The following is a 19327-nucleotide window of genomic DNA, read 5'->3' as shown; positions in this document are numbered from 1 at the left end:
TTTATTTTTCCAAATGCAAGGATAGTGATAAGTAGCTGCGTTTATATCTTTTTAGAATAGAAATTAAAACACGTATTATAATAAATAATAGTAAACAGAAATCTTCCCTTAGCCATGGGTTGTGCAAGGTTATTTTAGCATAGAGTGCCTCAGAGAGTTCTAGATCTTTGCCAAAAAATTCAGCATGTTGAAATTAATTAATGGGTACCCAAGTTTAAGGGAGGATGACAGCCATATTTGAAGAGAGTACTATGGCATCAGCCTAATTTGATTTGGAGGTCAGGATTAAAACAAAATGAAGACACTCTAGAGTAAGGAAATTGTTTGTATTTGTTAAAAGTATTTGGTATGACTGCATTATCTAAAGCACTGGTAAAGCCTTAAAGACATTTTGAAGATTTTAATATCCCATTTACATTTTCAACCATTTATTTTAAACTGATTTGTCTGTCGTTAAAAGTGATTAATACATGGAACCTAGACACACTGACTAAATGAAACAAAATCCCCCTTAGGAACACTTCACTGAAAACATTGTCCTAGTTACTAAAATAATAATTATAGTGAAAGTTTCTGGAGATAACATTACATCAAAATATGCCTCTGAGCTTAAAACTTATTTAGTCAAGCTAAAATTTAGCTTGACCCAAAATTTATTAAGTCAAACTGTGTGTTTACGGAGCTCTTTGTTTGAAGAAAAAATAACTCGATAATACATCTGAGAATAAAAATACAAATACATGCCATATAGGAAAGCTCTTGTATGTGATTTTTTAAAACAATGAATTTTTACATACATATTCTGTCTACAGTGGGATTTTATCCTGATCTGACGCACACTTTTGAGATAGAATAAATGATAATAATTCCCAGAGCTGCAGTCTTTTTAATTAAATTTGCATTCCACCTATCTGTGATAGATGGGTAGGCACTTGACAGGCGATTAAAGTTAAATGATGCCCCTTACCCAATAGTTAGTTATTTTTGTATGTGATTTTACAGGTTTCTTGGGCAATAGCTTTAGATTAAAAAAATGACAGATGTTAAGTGTATGTGTGTGCATGTGTATCAAATGCACTCATTTGATCAACATTAAAAGTGCAGTTTGCACAAACTTGTCCCTGTTTGAATCCTGAGCTTATTTCTGACTCCTTGAAGGCATTTTGGCCCTCTCATACTTTGAATACTAAATATATGTTTAGTCTGAACCTCTGACACAGTTATTGCCATCCAAGTTCGTTCTTCTTCATGTTAGGTCATATGTTTTTCAATTTTGTCCCCAATTTTCATTAATGTATTATTAAAATATTGCATTGAAATAATATTAAAATATTACATAGCTCAGTTTTATGCATAATTTGGTTTAATGTTTCTTAGTAATTGTCTGTATATTTTAGAGCAAAATCATAGCAAGCTTTTCTCAGCTGGTATGTTTTGGTAGTTGGAATGACAACTGAAACTCCATTTCTGAAAATTTATACTGAAATTTCTATTGAAATTTAATTGTTATAATTTCCCAAACAGGATTTTAGAAGCTGTGGCTAGAGGCATAATGTCTACCTAATAGATCTTGAAAGTTAAAAAATGTGGAGAGCTTCATTAACTCATTGCTTTACAGCTACAATTTCAGAAGTTAACTATACCATATGGCTGACAAAAAGAATTAAATAGCAGCTGTTAATCCACTGGTTTGAGAACATGACATAAAAGACTGTCTTTTGCCTCTAGTATGTATCTTTGTCTCAGGTATATGTATCTAATCTGATTATTACCTTAGTAGGTATAGCATATGTATCTTGCCAGACAAACTACCAGTAAGGTATAGAAGTTGTGAGATGTACACTTTGTATAGATGGGGTACTGCAGAAAGAAACCAAAGACATCAGGGAAATCCAGAGAGCAATGTAAAGCTTATGTGCTTATTTTATTGCATGGTTGGTTATTAATTTGCTAATTTGTAGATGTAATGATCTGAAGCCTTCTTGCATGTCCTACATTCCCTATTCACAACTATTGTCTCTCCAGCTCTTACACCCCTGCGTTAGAGATCCCAAGTGAATTCGGTGCTCTCGCTACAAAGGAATCTCACAGTGATTTCATGCTGTAAACATGAAGAAGTGTAAAGCTTAGCTCAGTTCAGCTACTTAAGGTATTTCTTTTCCTTCGTCGATACAACGCATATGAAGTAAGTTAGATCCAAACTGACACTTGTACAAGGATTCTTTTTCTATATCCAGTCCAACTTATCCCAGAATATAGGCTGGTAGGAATTGTGTTTAGAGAGGATGTTAGGAGAAGAATATTGAGTGATATATGAGAAAGAAAGATATTGAAGGTCTGTACGCTGACACATTGGACTTGTCAGTCGTATCACACACTGAATTCAGTCAAACACATTAGCATCCTTTCAGGCATGTGGACAGATAAAGACAACCTTGAATACCACTGCTTGTTCAAGACTTTTTAAACAAGGCTGTTTGACACCAAATATAAGAAAATAGCAGATGGAAATCTGCATTAACTGAAGATATAGCTGTATGTATCAATTATTCATTGCCAGTTGAATCTCTCATCTAGAAGTATTACATAGATTTCATTATTGAGATTTATTAGTATTACTAATAGTGTAATACAGAATTGCTCTTTTTTTTCCAAAAGTAGGGTACCTCTTAAAAGTGATAAATAATTAAGAAAAAATATTTTGTGCATCTGCTTAAAAAAATACATTGGGAAAAGAATGAGAACAGAGACATGCCGTTTGTGAAGAAGGGCATTTTTATTATTTCTATTGTAGTCTCATCCTGAACAGAGGTGGACTATATGAGCAACTAATTTAGCAATATACTTACCCCTCATAAATTATTAAACATTCAGTGACAATGCTATTTTGTTCATATTTTTCCTTTTATCATTTTTGGAAGCATATAAATAACTGGTCTCAATATGCTAAATTGTATACTTTCATAGAAGACATATGGCTAAATCCACAGGATACTTAGACACTAATTGCTACCTTACTGCGTAAGCTTAAATACACACCTAGGCCACACACCTGGAAGTAATACTTTGAACCCATTTTCTTTCTTACTGGTAACTTATTTTAGCATTAGGGGAATTAATAGACCTGTGGCTCTTCTCATAACATTGTTCCAAATAGATGGGTCCAAAACTGTAGTGCTTCATGCTGTCAAGGAACAAAACAGTTTCACTAAAGTTATAAAAGCAAATTTTATGCAGGTTTTGGGAAACACAGAAAGGAAACACAACAGGAAGGAATTAAAACTGAAAAAGTAATGGATTGAGGGCTGCTGAAAAAAAAAAAAAGAGATGAAGACAGGGCAGAAAGAAGAGATTTGGAATACAGTGCAAAATGTAAAAATAGAGAAAACCTAGCCAGAAAGTAAAATCTGTAAGAATGATTGAGTTTTGTCCTTACATAAGAACTCTACACATTTTGGCTCACATTTTAACAACTTTAATGGCTTAAGATTTTTTAAAAATAAGCTGTTTGATTCAAATATCTTACATTTTGGGAGAGAATAACTCATGGGGTAAATCAATAAATCAGTAAATTATTTCTTTAAATTCATGTCAGCTTTTTTCTTCAGAAATCATATATTTCTCCTTTTCCTTCTGACTCATTTTTTCCCCATTCTTTGTGCAATTACAAGTATTGGTGGAAATCTTGCCTTCCCCATCCCCCTGTGAAAAAAAGCTCATCTTTTTAATTTCTGAACCTGCAGCCTCTGTTTTCCTGAGAAGTCCCATTAGCTTTACGAAGAAGATAAAATAGAAGAGCGACATGATGAATTGCAGTACCTATCTTCCTTTGCATGCTCATACTACACACAGTTTTTTAAAGGCACGTGTCATTCTCGTGCAGGTGCTGTATGTCTGACTAAAATAACAGATTTGTCACATGGAGAAGGCCTCTTCCGACAGTTTATTTACTGTCTCACCTCATTCTTTTCACAGTATCATGCTGAAATGGTTTATTTCCAAAATTTCTGCTCTGGCTGCAGGCAAAGGGGGAAGAAAAAAAAAAGTAGAAACATAAACATTCAAAGGAGACAATTTTCCCCCTTTTTATACTCTTCCAAAAAGGATCAAAAAATAATTTAATTATGTATTTTTCTGCAGTTCTTATCAGAAAATGAATTTAGAAGTTGTGAGGATGATAAACTTTTTCCATATAAAAAGAACTATGTTGTGTGGTCCATGTCATGTTTCAACCCAAATCTTGCTTTCAGCCTCACTGACATAATTTTATGTTCTGCCTGCCCCTGCAGCTCTTTATTCAGCATTGAGTTTGACTGAAACAAATGGCAACGAGTAGTTTGAACTTTCCACCATGGGGAATTCTTGGCTTCACTTGAGGCTATATAGACATTTGCACTGGGGACTTCACTCCTGTAACTGGCCTGTTTCTGCATTACCTTGATGGTGAATAGTAAGCAAAGAAGCAAACGGCCTTCTTCAGGATTGGCAAGCCAGTACTGCATTCACTTATTGGAAAATACATTTGAAAAAATAGAATTACTGCCTGTGCAGACAGTATTACTATCTGTGTTAGTGAACAAAACATAGTTTTGAAACCCTGGAGAACGCAGAGTAACTCTTTTTCCTTGTTTTGTATGTCATTAATGTCAAAGGCGTTTAAACCCCTATCTTAGGCAATACATGGTTCATAATGCAGGGGAATCTTAATATTTACAACGCTGTATTTATTTTTCAGGTGTTTAGATGTGTTATCAGACTTCAGCACTACTCTTATGAAACATGTGCTGTGGTCTTTGAATACATCTTTAGATCATGACTCTTCTACAGCAGGAATAAATAGGTGAAACAACTGTCCTTTTTTCATTTTCTTGTTCAATTAATGTAATAGAATTTTTCTCTTTGAATATAATGGTAATTGTATTAGGCCATTAATTCCTATTGCTATGGAAGTCTGTGGGAGAGATTCCTTGACATAAATATCATCAGGGCTACAAAGGGCTTCATTTTTCCAGATTCTTTATTCTTTTAGGAATTTTAAAATAAACCCCAGACTTTCTCCATTTATTTTGTTGCTTGGAGGACCAAAGCACATGGATCTGCCATCATAAATAACACTACATTAATATGAGGAAAAGCTGTAACCTAAGTGCACAACTCCCCAAATACAGTTCTGAAATCAACTTCAATGGGATGGCTTATGGTACATGTGAAAAGTTTGCAATAATTAGTGAACTATCCATATGTTGGCGTATAGACAATAAACCATGACTGAAGAAATTTGTTTCTGAATAACTATGCACCTCTGTGCCCTGAAGCTGTTTTCAATGGGGCAATAGAACTGGATGGGCCTGATGTTCTGTGGGTGTGATTAGAAGAGATGGACTAGACTTCTTGACGTTTACCCAGACTACCTGAATTTGGGTTCAGACTGTGCTCCAGTAAAACTAGTCATGAAATGTGAAACAGTTCTACTTGAGGACACTGAAAGAGCTCAAGAATATTTGTAATAAACATTTGTGTCTTCTTAGGTATGGCTGGTAAATTGCTAATTTGAAACAGAATACTATATTCGTAGTACAGGTAAAATAATTCCATAACAGGTTGAGAATGTTTTGAAAAGTGTTAATATTAAATTTCTTATTATCAAATCTGAAGCTTTACCAGCTTGGGTTAATATGCTTTGATTCCACAAAAGTTTATAATTTCTTAAGTTCTTGGCATGGCATTGAGCACTACCTTCCTGGTCACGCCTGTGTCATGCAATTGAATGAAGTTCAGATGTTTCTAAACTGGCTGAGAGCACGTGAATTCCTTGATGGCAGTGGCGTTACAAGTCAGAAAGTCATTGTGCTTTTGGGCAGAGGTTGACAAGGGTGTAATACTGTTTCCAAGGCCTGACATTTGTTCATTTATACTGACCCTTCCATTTGGATGTTCCAATGTACCTATTTGTACTAGCCTACATTTAATATGGTAGATTAATCTATGGCTTGTTCAGCTGGATCCTTATAATGAGATTTAATATTTTTTTTGAAATGAAGCTGGAAGTTTTATAGGAGTTGCTGTATTTTCCTAGGTTGTCTTTCGTTTATCGTGTAAAATACGGTCTTTCAAACTGTTGTAAATATATTGTGTGTGTGCTTCATCCTAAGAACACTTATCAATTTTCAAAGCAATAGGTAAATTATTGTGGAGGATTTTTTCTTATTTTTATTGTAATGCATATAATTTAACATAATGATTTGAACATTTTTTATTAGCTGAAGTGATGCTATTTTTTCACTACTTATTCACATGGGAGATAATACATACAGACTGGAAATACCTACAAATGCAACAGCTTGTGAACTTGCACAAGGGATTTATTTGTACTTATGAGAAGGTTCTGTGCTATAGTTTGTTGTGTCACCTGTAGCATGGTATCTGTTATTTTCATGGGTTGTTCACCTTTAAATTTTAGTTTTGAGAAAAAGACATCTAGGTAAATTTTAGATCATATTAAAGATTACAAATTCACTCAATATATCCAAGGACACAGTGGGAGCAATATATAGTGTTTATTTTAGTATTCAAACTTAACTTTTACTGTCTGCATACTGTGGTTCTTCAATTTAGTTTGCTAAAGAGCTGTTTAAAGGATTTGTTGTAGAATAAAGCTACTTCACTATGCTCCCTATTGCAGTTGAACCATTACAGTTTATCTTTTGTTCCTGAATTTAGTCTCTTTATGTCTTGAGTGACTTCTGGATATCAATCTTTTTTCTACTGACTTTTTCAGTGGTGCTGAACAGTGTATTTTCTGTGGTATTTGGAGGAATATACTTAAAAGAAAACTCTTGGTTTCCAAACAATTTGGATTTTTATTGCATCGTACACATTATTTTTATCAAGATACTGGTTCAAGAGTGTTTTCAGTAGCATGAATGTTTTAAGCCCCAATGAAGCTCATAAACCTCAAGTGAGTTAATAATCTTATTTTGGTTATTCCATAGTCTGAGTTCTGTATTTTGGTGAATAACAACTGAATCAATTATTAGTTGCCAGCACACCCTAGTTATAACATCTCAGTTAGTAACTGAATAGCTGTAAGTGAAATGTCACAACTAAAATGAGCCTTAAACTACGTACCAATTCCTGAGAGGTTCCTTAGCTTGTTTGTTTTAGTTCAATATATTGAATGGTAGGGAAAAATCCTATTATTTCAAGCAAGCAAATAAAACTTAAAATAATCATAAAACTATTAAACAGCCTTCAGATAAGCAAGTACACTTAGGAGATTCTGAGAACAAAATATCATCCACTTGGGAAGGACCTTTATACATAGACGAGTGTATATCAAGAAATAATAAACTGAAATTAAATCAAAAGGAAAATGGCAACCTTATTCTCCCTGTCTCTGTATACTAAGAAAAGAGAAATTATTTATTTTGTTCTAATAATGCTGAAATTAGTGGTATACATTGTTATTTTTATCTGTCTCAAAAACAGTGTTACCTCTGCAGTATTTTTTTGCTCTTCATTGTTGCCTACGGTTGTATGCCTTCCCTTTTATTCTACATGTGTATATTTACTTGGGTATGAAAGCAGTAATCGCAGTTCTTCTCTGATTTACAGTCTTGGTGGATGTAGATAGCATGTCTTGTATTTGTGTTGTAAAGGAGGCGACTGCTTCAAGAAACTGGAGTTGAGAAGGAAATTCCTCATTCCCCTCCTGAACAGACTTTGGTTTAAGAAAATGGGGAAATTTATTAAGAACTCTGTGTGTGTGTCTGTCTGTGTGTCCAACCCCCCCAATATGAATACGTTTTATGCCTTCTGAAAGCCTGTGTTTTCAGTGAGGTAGGTGAAAGTGTTGGCGTGGAGAAGGCTTAGTCATGGGATTGCTGGCTGGAAAGGACCCATTACACTCAAAATCTTCTTGTGGGCAAAAGAAGGAACATGGGAACACTGCTTACAATGCAGCTTGTAATTTGTTGCTAGTCCAGTCGTTCAGTGTTTCTGTTCTCTTTTATTTCTTTAAAATTGGTTTTAATTGAACTGTACAAGGTTGCATTCCAATAGTGACTGAGCATTGTGCTGATTGTTCACAGGCTAGGGCCTCTGGTGCTGTCATACGTGTGTTTTCTTCCACGTCATTTTATTCTAGAGTCACGGACAATTCAAACTACGTTGAATAAGTGCTTGTTCTCACTATAAACCGAAGCTAAGAAAAAAACAAATTTTAGGCAATACTTGGTGATTTATTGGCAATTGCTATCTCAACAAAGCAACACAACATCAGCTTAGGCCAAAACAAACCCAGAAAAATCCTGAGACCGTGCACTGTCGGGTCAGTGCAGTCTTTGGCCTTTTACTAGTAATGTTAAAAATCATATTTACTGGTTTATATTTCAGCATTTCTTTTTCTGAACAGACAGTTGCAAATGGGCGCTACACAAGTCCTGCATTCGCACAAATCGATATACACAAGGTTTCTAAAATTCTCTAACAATTTTATATTAAGAGTTCCCTCGCTAATTACACAGTTATGTTGTAATTCTAGTGCACGTACAACTGATCTGCAAACAGATCAGTTCTATTAGTGTTCCTATTGATCATTAAAATGGGGTCTCCAGCATGGTAAACTAAGTTCTGAAAGCACAGGGGTCTTGTATTACTTCAGTTGTGTCCCGCAGTAATCTCTATGGAAATATTACTATGTTTTCTATGCAGCTGGGATGGGAAGACTAGCTGTCATCATTCTTCATGATGATTAATCGTGAAGTAGACTATATTTTAAATTCTATCCATCTCATTAGGTCCTCTATACTAAATGTCAGGACTAACTGAGTAAAGCTCACGTTTACTAGCTCAGTAAAGATGTTATAATCAAGTTTACCAACAGATTCCAAAATACACTCTGGGATGAAGAAGCTTTGCTAGGGCAGTTATTTTTTAAAGGAGCAAGGAGGGAAAGAAACCAGTGATTTATTAATTTGAGTTTTCTCAGGAATATTGCTTCATGTCAATGATCCTCCAGCTACAAAATCTTCTGTGGTACAGTGAGATTGCAAGTGACGGATGGATGATGTTGGGCATCCAGCCCAAATGTCCTGACAGTGTAATGTGAGTGGAGTATGTCCTACCATTTGAAGACTATATACCACATGAAGGTGGTGGTGATGATTTAGATTATGAAGAGTGTTCACCAAAATATCAATATATCAGACAAAGATTAAGTCTTACAGTGCATATTACTAATCTAATGACTATGTGTCCCACAACTGCATATAATAACCTTTCTTGAGGTTGTTTAGCCTGGAGAAGAGAAGGCACCGGGGAGACCTTATTGCACCCTTTCAGTACTTAAAGGGAGGTTAAAAGAAAGATGGGGACAGATCTTTTAATAGGGCCTGCTGCGATAGGACGAACAATAATGGTTTTTGGCTAATGAGGGTAGATTCAGACTAGATATAAGGAAGAAATTTTTTACAATGAGGGTGGTGAAACACCAGAACAGGTTGCCCAGAGAGGTGGTAAATGCCCCATCCCTGGAAACATTCAAGGTGAGGTGGGATGGGGCTCTGAGCAACCTGATCTAGTTGAAGATGTCCCTGCTCATGGCAGGGGGGTTGGACTAGATGACTTTAAAGATCCCTTCTAACCCAAACCATTCTATGATTCCATGATTCTATTTAATCTACAATCTGTGATTACTTGAAAATACATATACTCTAATTATATTTGTGCATTTGAAAAGCGCAATCACTGTGATACTATTAATGTGTTTTGTTATTAACAGTAAGGACAAAACAGTAAGCATGTTTTTGCTTAGTCAACATCTCCAATTGACTTTGGTAACATAATTTTATGTTGAAGGGTTCTCAGAGTTGTATGATGTCTCATTAGCTCATAGGCTGTGACTCTTGTCACCTTTCTTAAAGAGAAAGGAAAGTCAATTCTTGAGAGTTTTTTCCAGACCTCTATTTGAAATATAAAGTAATTCCTATTGCTGAAAGTATAAAGACTAGGGCTTGCAGTTGGAAAGTTGCAGCTGAGGGAATGTGTCTGCTTAGAGACAATGCTACATAAAGGATGCTCTATGCTGCCATTATTTTTGATGTGTGAAACAAAGACATTTTTCTCTCATTCTTAAATAGCTTCATTTTTTTCCACACAAGGATGAGGTTGTTGCTTTAGTTCTGCAAGAAAACCTCAGATATGACATTCTATAATTGCATTTTGAGAGAATCCAAATTAAAAAGGCATCAGGCACTATTAAAGTGAATGTGAAATTGCCAGGACTCTTGTGCTGATTTATTATTTTCTTTGTGTTGTGGTTTAACCTGGCAGGCAGCCAATCAGCACACAGCCATTCACTCACACCCCCCAACAGTGGGACAAGGGAGAGAATCGAAAAAGAAAAGTAAAATTCATGGATTGAGATACAGACAGTTTAATAAAACAGAAAAGGAAGGGAAAATAATAATAATAATAATAATAATGATAGAATATACAAAATAAATGATGCACAATACAATTGCTCACCACCCGCCGACCGATGCCCAGTCAGTCCCCGAGCAGCGGTCGCTGCTCCCTGGCCAACTCGCCCCATTTTATATGCTGAGCATGACGTCATATACTATGGAATACCCCGTTGGCCAGTTGGGGCCAGCTGTCCTGGCTGTGCTCCCTCCCAGCTTCTTGTGCACCTGGCAGGGCATGGGAAGCTGAAAAGTCCTTGACTAGTGCAAGCACTACTAGCAACAACTAAAACATCAGTGTGTTATCAACATTCTTCTCAGACTAAATCCAAAACATAGCACTATACCAGCCATTAGGAAGAAAATAAACTCTATCCCAGCTGAAACCATGACACTTTGAAATAGTTTTGAGGCTATGTTGGTAGACTTGCTGTTGTGGTGTGACTTTTCATAGCAAGAGTATGCATTTGTCTTTTGAAAGATACAACAGATCACTGCTCCTATTTTTGCAGTACAATTACAGATTATTTTATGAGAATCTCAGGAGTTGGGAGGGACTGGAGAAATGCAGCCGACTATTTCTGATGATATTCATTACCTTTAGTAATGATTATTCACTGTGCTAAATCTTTAAGGAAGCAAAACAATAAATAATCTTTTCTGTTCTTTAAAATATGTGAAGCTGCTATTAGTTATTAAACAGCAGTTAAAGAGCTGTTAGAATATTTTGACAGTGTAGCAGCAAGGGGGAAACCAATTGGAAAATAATCATGAGGCTGAATGAGCAGCTGAAGATGTTGTGCCTATCATGAATGACAGGTGATGGTTAAAGAAGTTTTATGATTTGTCTGTGTTTAGAAAAAAGTGCCTACACAAAGAATAGAAAAATACAGAAAGGCCTGTGCAAGAAATACGTTGAGCATAGATTTTAAGGACAACAGGGCACAACTTACCATGTAGTAGCTGCTACACTAAAAGAAGAGGTATCAGGTACCCCCTGTGGTGGCCGGTCTTTTTACATCTGTAGCAAGTGCCCACGACAGCAGGACACCTTCAGGATGAGAGTATGAATTAACAGTTCTGCATGGCAATAGTAAAGAGATAGTTTTACTATATATTTCTATAGTAAACAGATAATTTACGTAAAGGTAAATATCCCTGGCTGGTGTATTCTTCTGTTTTTTCTAACTGATTTGTATGTACACCTCAGCAAATATTTAAGTAGTTTGGAGGAATGCCTCATCGGCAGGGTTAATGGTTTGCTATGTTTGGAGCTTGCCTGTGTTTCTCTCCCCCCTGTTCCATTCTTTGTTATGCCTGTGCATACAAAAGCCTTACGATATGCTGAGGCAGAAAATTCTCTGCCTCATCCCCTCCTAATCTCCCATTACTGGATCTGAAAAAATTACACTTCCTATAATCACGCGATGAAGGAGACAGCCTGTGCATCAGCTCTCCTGTGCAGCTCAGAATTTGTTCTTTACGGACAAGTCAATTAGCTAACCTAAACAGAGCAACTATCTGATACATAATTTATTCTATGTTGAACCAGGCATTAACAAACTTTAAAAAAAATTACAGATTTTGTAAATCTCTTGCACTATATTTTGAGGTTGTAGGAAAAGAGTATGGATTCTTTCCCCTTAGTCTGAAACTTGTTCCTTTGCACTTTGCAGTGCACATTTCTTCCTAAGCAGATTATATTTAAAAGAAACTTTAAATCTTTTTCTAGCTGAAGAGATATCTTTTGGATTACAGGGGGAAAAAAGAAAACAAAAAGTATGACATACATCTATCATAAATAACATGTATTTCCGTTATTCTTTTCCTGTCCTCTCTACAACCCTCAGTCTCTGATGAGCAGAACATGAAAATTCCATCACGTTAAAATTAGAAATGAACTTTTGAACCTTCAATGCTGAAAACTAATAAACCAGCTCTGTCTTCTTTGGATGATGCAATAAATGATATAATGCCAGTAAGAAGAGATTGTATTGCAGAGTGATTTTCAGTTAGAAGGATTGCACTGCACCACCAAACACTGTAGTTAGAGTAATCCTATTAAGAAGAAGTGGAAGTATGAATGGAGACATTTGTTAAGCCAATATACACACAGGAAGATGAAATAGCGCAGTATTGGTTTCACAGTGTAGCCTTATTTTGTTTTTAATCATGCTGTTACCTTTCCAGAATATAACCAATTTTTTTTCTAATATGGTAATTAGAATTCTGTTCCCCTATAATAACTTCACAATATTTTTCTGTGTAAAAGTTATGTGTATGGTATTATATAAAGAGTATAATCTCATAAGTAATTATTTGCTTAGTCTATCAGTTTGTAGCTGAAAGGAACTGAAGCTTTTGTTAATTTATTTTTTTCTGTAAGGCTATGTGATGACCTATATTTTTCCATAGAAGTTGCTCAACTGGAAAGTTCTGTTGATTAATTTTATTCTGTATCTGTCCAGGCCTATTCCAGATTGACAGAACATAAACAGTGAGCATCTTTCTCAGCTTTCTAAAATGAACCACGATGTCAAACATCAGTTTTGATTTGTAGGAAATCATTATTATCTTCCTGTTAATAAAGTGTAGGGTCTTCTGCTGATGAGTTACTAGCATGACCACTTCTGGTCTTCATGCAAGCAATATATTCTTTGCTGTTTCATTGCTATTTTGTTCTTGGTTATTAATGAAGGCCATTCATTCAACCCTTCTACTGTTTTTTCTGATGCTTTTCTTTCTCCCTCTTTGCCCCTCCCATGCACACACTTCTCTTTCCATTTAATTCTTTCAAATCATTGTATCTTTCTTATATACTTACATGTATTATAGGCAAGATATGTTTGCAGGTTTCTCTTGTTTTTGACTAATTTTTATGAAAGTTGTTACAAGTCATTACAAACGTAAACTGCTCATCTAGCAATTCCCAGAGGTAAATATGGGAAAGTAGGGATTTTCTGGTCTTTAGAATTTAGGCGCTCAGTCTCTTAAATCATGCTTAAAAGAGGTGGAAATAAATGAAGTCTTTCTCCATAGCAAATGACACCCTCTATCTTAAGTTGAATAATCTTGGGGACAGAGTCTTGCTAAGTCAACCTTGTACCTTGTACCTATGCCTTGTTTTACCCTGTTTTAGACACATTATCTCCAAGAATTTTTACAGAAATTACTAAAAAAAGCCAATAAGGAATTAGGAAATTAAATTATGATGATGGGTTGTGGCGGGGGGGAGGTAGTTCTCCGTAGACAAAGAATGATCTCAAGAGTGGATTGTTATTGTAAGAGATCGGAATATAAGGTGCAGTCACAAAGATTTAACCTGAGAACTGCTTGGGACTAAGTTGTTAAAGTATGTAGAAAATCTTTGATTTTTAAAGTGAAGTTTTTCAAATATATATTTTGAAAGTTTATCTTCTCCTAAAATATTGGTTGGAAATTATTTTAGTGAGTTTATTTTTAACATACATTGTACATAACCCATCATTAACTCTTCTCTTAGAGTGTCTACTTGTTTGTGACAACTCCGTTATAAGTTATTGTGGAAGGAAGTCTATGTTCATCTGTTGCTAATAGCAACAACCGCCCACTTCTAATAAATTGGCTAATAGTTTTCTTTTAGGTTATCTGATGTTCAAAAATCTATTTCCCACTGACTGCAGATATTCTCATGCATGCAAACCCCTTTAGTTTGGGGTTTTTTGTTTGTTTGTTTTTTAGAAAAAGCTACCGATGTCATCTGGACCTCTGTAAGGCCTTTGATACAGTCCCCCGCAGCATCCTTCTCTCTAAACTGGAGAGATATGGATTTGATGGGTGGACAGTCCAGTGGATGAGGAATTGGTTGGATGGTCGCATCCAGAGGGTAGTGGTCAACGTCTCAATGTCCAGGTGGAGATCGGTGACAAGTGGTGTCCTGCAGGGGTTTGTATTGGGACCGGTACTGTTTAATATCTTCATCAATGACATAGTGAGATCGAGTGCACCCTCAGCAAGTTTGCAGACGACACCAAGCTGAGTGGTGCGGTTGACACACCTGAGGGATGGGATGCCATCCAGAGGGACCTGGACAAGCTCAGGAAGTGGGCCCGTGTGAACCTCATGAGGTTCAACAAGGCCAAGTGCGAGGTCCTGCACGTAGGTCGGGGCAACCCCCGGCATCAATACAGGCTGGGGGATGGAGGGATTGAGAGCAGCCCTGCCGAGAAGGACTTGGGGGTACTGGTGGATGAAAAGCTGGACATGAGCCAGCAAAGTGCGCTCACAGCCCAGAAGGCCAACTGTATCCTGGGCTGCATCAAAAGAAGCGTGGCCAGCAGGTCGAGGGAGGTGATTCTCCCCCTCTACTCTGCTCTGGTGAGACCCCACCTGGAGTACTGCGTCCATCTCTGGAGCCCTCAGCGCAAGAAAGACACGGACCTGTTGGGGCGGGTCCAGAGGAGGGCCACAAAAATGATTCAAGGGGATGGAAAGCCTCTCCTATGAAGAAAGGCTGAGAGAATTGGGGTTCTTCAGCCTGGAGAAGAGAAGACTCTGGGGAGACCTTATTGTAGCCTTTCAGTACTTAAAGTGGGCTTGTAAGAAAATGGTGGCAAACTTCTTAGCAAGGCCTATTGCGACAGGACAAGGAGGAATGGTTTTAAACGAAAAGAGGGTAGATTTAGACTAGATATAAGGAAGAAATTTTTTACAGTGAGGGTGGTGAAACACAGGAACAGGTTGCCCAGAGAGGTGGTAGATGCCCCATCCGTGACAATGTTCAAGGTCAGATTGGACAGGGCTCTGAGCAACCTGATCTAGTTGTAGATGTCCCTGTCTACAGCAGGGTGGCTGGACTAGATGACCTTTAAAGGTCCTTTCTAATCCAAACTATTCTATGATTCTGTGAACTTCAGTATTCATGAAAATCTTGCTTAGAGGAGGGGCCAGTCAGAAATAGTGCCAGTGTTACAGAAAATCAATGTGTATTTTTGAAGTCTGTAATCAAAAGTAATTTTCAAACATTTCCCATAAATACTCATTTACAAAGTCAATGATGGTTCATCAATTTTGTCATTCTGGAAGCTTGTTCCAGTTACCCATGTCTGAGATGTTATGAATGATAGCTGTCATAGACGGAGAACAAGGAAATACACTAAATATGGAAATAATTTTTACTTGTCCTATGCTGAGAAAGTGATGAAAATTCCTTTAGATACGTATGGCCATGACCTTATTGGTACAGTAAGTCTAAAAAAATAGAAAAGTATCTCCCAGTGCTGGAAACTTCATTGTTGAAGCACAGTATTAACTTCCTCACATCAGTATCTTCACACATTAACTTCCTCAAGCTTTGCACTTCATTAAGTGCATGTAGGTGAATTTGAATTTTGACTTTTTCTCCCTTGATATTTTAGTTCTGTTAAGAAAAACAAAAGGCCGTGCTTTTCATCTAAGCTAATGCACCTTTATTATGCTGAAGTAATGTGTCCATCTATCACTATTAATTCAACCATCTTTTTAAGTTAATTGCAAAAAGTATTATCTGTTAGGCTACCTCTCATTTTGTTTGGTATAAATGAGAATTGATCCCAAACTTTTAAAAAGTGAATGCAAAATCTGTTTAAGTTAAACTATGTATCAGTGGTTTAAAAGATGCCCAGTATTTTCTTACTAATTTCAAACCATGTTTTTTTGTGTCACAGAGATGCAATGTTTATTTCTTGCCATTCTTTTTACGTGAACTAAAAATTTCTTCCTAGGCTGATAAAATCAATTTGTACCTCCACGATAATGAATTCAAATATCTATGCTACTAAATACCATGATAAGAATGTCAAGAAAATACAAGCATAGTATATTAACCTGCATACTATATTTCTTCTTGTTAAAAGACCAAGGGGAGAAACAGAAGCAACACTGTTTAATAATTAAAGTATAAATGTGTAATTCAGATGTAGAGCTGTGCAAGTAAATCATACATGAATATGTACTCTAATTGAAAATAACTTGTGTTACCTCTGATCCTGGCCGGTGTCTAGCACTTGTATATCATGATTCATTTGACGGAGTACTGCTGTTCTATGTAAAACCTTGGGAAATAATATTCAGGTAAAACATTTGGGTTTTGTTGTCACTCATTTAGGGAACAGGAGTAATACCACATGGCAAACTTCCACAGGCACTGTTCAGAAACTCTCATAAGCTGTGCATGCCTTTAAAGTAATGGAAATCAAAGTACGTTATGAAGCAATTTCAAATATAAAATAAATTTGAGGGTTGCATATGCTAGCTGTATAGTTGCTTCAGGAGAACAGAAAGAGAGGCTAACTTCAACAGATAAATATATTTATTACAAGTTCTAGTTTACAAATATGTCTTACATATTTTAGAAAACTACATGGTATAAGATGAGCATTTCACACTAAAGAATGGTGATCCAGAAAATCTGCGTGAGTGACCTAAACTTAGTTAACAGAAAATTCAGAGCACAAGCAGATACAAGACCTCCTACCCCCTTCCGCCATGTGGATGACTGAGTATCTTTCCCACCGATTTCAGAGTCATTTGCGGATAGAGACATCTTGCACCCTTCTTATTCAAAGTTATGCTTCTATGTAGAGTAGAAGAAAAGCGATATGGAGATAAAAAGAAAGCAAAAAGGAAGAGTATGTGTAATACTGGGGTTTACTCGTTTCAGTAGTCGCCTAAAACTGGGAGTTTAGCTGAAGTCCTGAGTTCCTGACATTACTGGTTTTTTAATAACAATCTGATGTAAAATGCATAAGTGATCTTTCATCAGGATGTCCATCCTCCAAATAATTCAGGTTTTGTTTAGGGTTTAGGGGAAGAATGCTGCTGTTTCCAAGATCTCTTCCCATAAGGAATGTTTAAATTCTTTTTTTTGTCTGAAGAAACACTGCAGGTCGTCTAACTCAACTCCTAAACATGATGTCAGGATCACTGGCACCTGTGTCCATCTTTGGTCTTAAATGTATCATTCAATAGGCCAGTGCTTAGAACGTCAAAGTTGGGGTGGGCTGTTAGTGGCTGAACTTGTAGTACTTCAAAATACACAGATCAATAAGATCTGGAACAAAATATGCCCTCATGAAAGGCACCCTGAATAATACTGTAGGGAAAAGTCAAGTCCATATGTCTTTCATTCTGTCTGGTGCTTGTTTGGTAGTAATACACAACCCACTGGAATCAGAGATTGACTGAAAAATCAATCTCCACCAAAACAACTTTGAAGCCTTTCAGAAGGTTGCATTTGTCAACACCATTGATTTCTATGCCTGAATATACTTCAGATGGGAATGAAAGATTATAGTTTACATAGATGAAGTTCTGGGGAAAAAAAAAAAGACAAAAAAAGTCACCAGGATTCACAGGCAGTATTTGCTCTCAGTGTGTGTGCAACAGGTGTATAAATTAACAGTTATTTATAGTGGCTTTTTGGGTATTGTGTGCCTATTATGACCTTGTTGGCAGCAATATTACAATAATATTACTGTGTTGCTCTTCAACTGCTTTTTAGTGCAAGGACAGAGCAAGCTTGTTTTATTAGAATAGAACAGATTCTACCAAAAAAGATACGTATATATTGCTTTCAGGTAATTTCTATAAAGTGAAATCTTAGCAGAAGTCAAATTCTGTGTTGCAATTCATCACATTTGTTTAGGCTTTGATGACTAATGATTTAGTGCCATAGTTACTTTCTATACAGTAATATAACCATAATGGAATTCCAGAATGATTCATTTGTAACAGGAAAGAAAAATATATTTCGTGCATCACACGGTACGGCCAAAGTTGCAAAATACTCTAAAAGATTTATTGATTTGCAAGGTTATTATTGCAGTTCATCTGACCTGTTTCACTGCTGGAGGCCATGAACTTTCCCGTATGGTGAAAATTTTAGTCGTTGTCCAATGTTTTCATCTTTAAAATGTCCGTCAGCAAAATCTTTTTCAGCGTAGTAGATAAAGAATTGGACTCAGATGCAGAGAATAGCATCATCAGGATCACTGTTCAGCTTAAGGCTTCCAGGAAATGCTTTGTAATGATGTAGATTTGATAGATTTGATTACTTTTCCTTCCCTATTAATGGTGCAGTGTTGGCTAGGTATCAGTATTTTTGGAAGGATCAGTATTTTTAATTTCCACATTCTTAAATCAAAAGATGCCTCAAAAATATCCTAGGTCCCATTTTAAAGATAGTAAAAGAGGAACTTAAAAGTGAGTTCCCCATTGATTTGTCCAATCAGGCTCCTGAGCTGCATTGGAAAAATGAAACTTCACATCTAAATCATCTAGTGACCTTGGGAATTAGACAGCTCATCCCTGAACAGTTGCAGTGCCTTTTCATTCATGTATTAATACACTGCTGTAAGATGGAGGAGGTCGATTATTTATATTTCTGGTTGATAGAAAGAGTTGAACTTCAGTGTTCTGTACTTGTTTGTTAATTTACAAAAAGTTGTCAGTCCTGTAAATTCTCACTTCGATTTTTCTACCCAGACGTGTCCCCAGTAGGAAATGCAAAGGTAGTGCAATCAATATTCTAAGCTCAAATGTCTTTATTTCTTTTCCTTGAGAAGTACTTCAGTCTTCTAACCTATAACCAGCAGTAGCTGTGTCACAGCTCCTTAATGGTGCCACTCACATTTCAAGAGCGAGCACCCGGTGGAGGCGAGAGGAGGACAGCTGGCGTGTACTTGGAGGCATCCCAGTCAGCAGCCATATGAGCTACACGTACGTTCACACGCACACGAGGTGTGACCATGTATTGGTTACTATCTGTCTTTAAATCTACTACCTGCTAATGCCCGCATCTTGTATGTGAGAAGCTGTGACGAATAATCATTCCCTACCTACTGTTT

The sequence above is a fragment of the Calonectris borealis genome, chromosome 4, assembly GCF_964195595.1.
Source record: "Calonectris borealis chromosome 4, bCalBor7.hap1.2, whole genome shotgun sequence".
Lineage (NCBI taxonomy): Eukaryota > Metazoa > Chordata > Aves > Procellariiformes > Procellariidae > Calonectris > Calonectris borealis.
Note: the sequence above shows the minus strand (reverse complement) of the source record.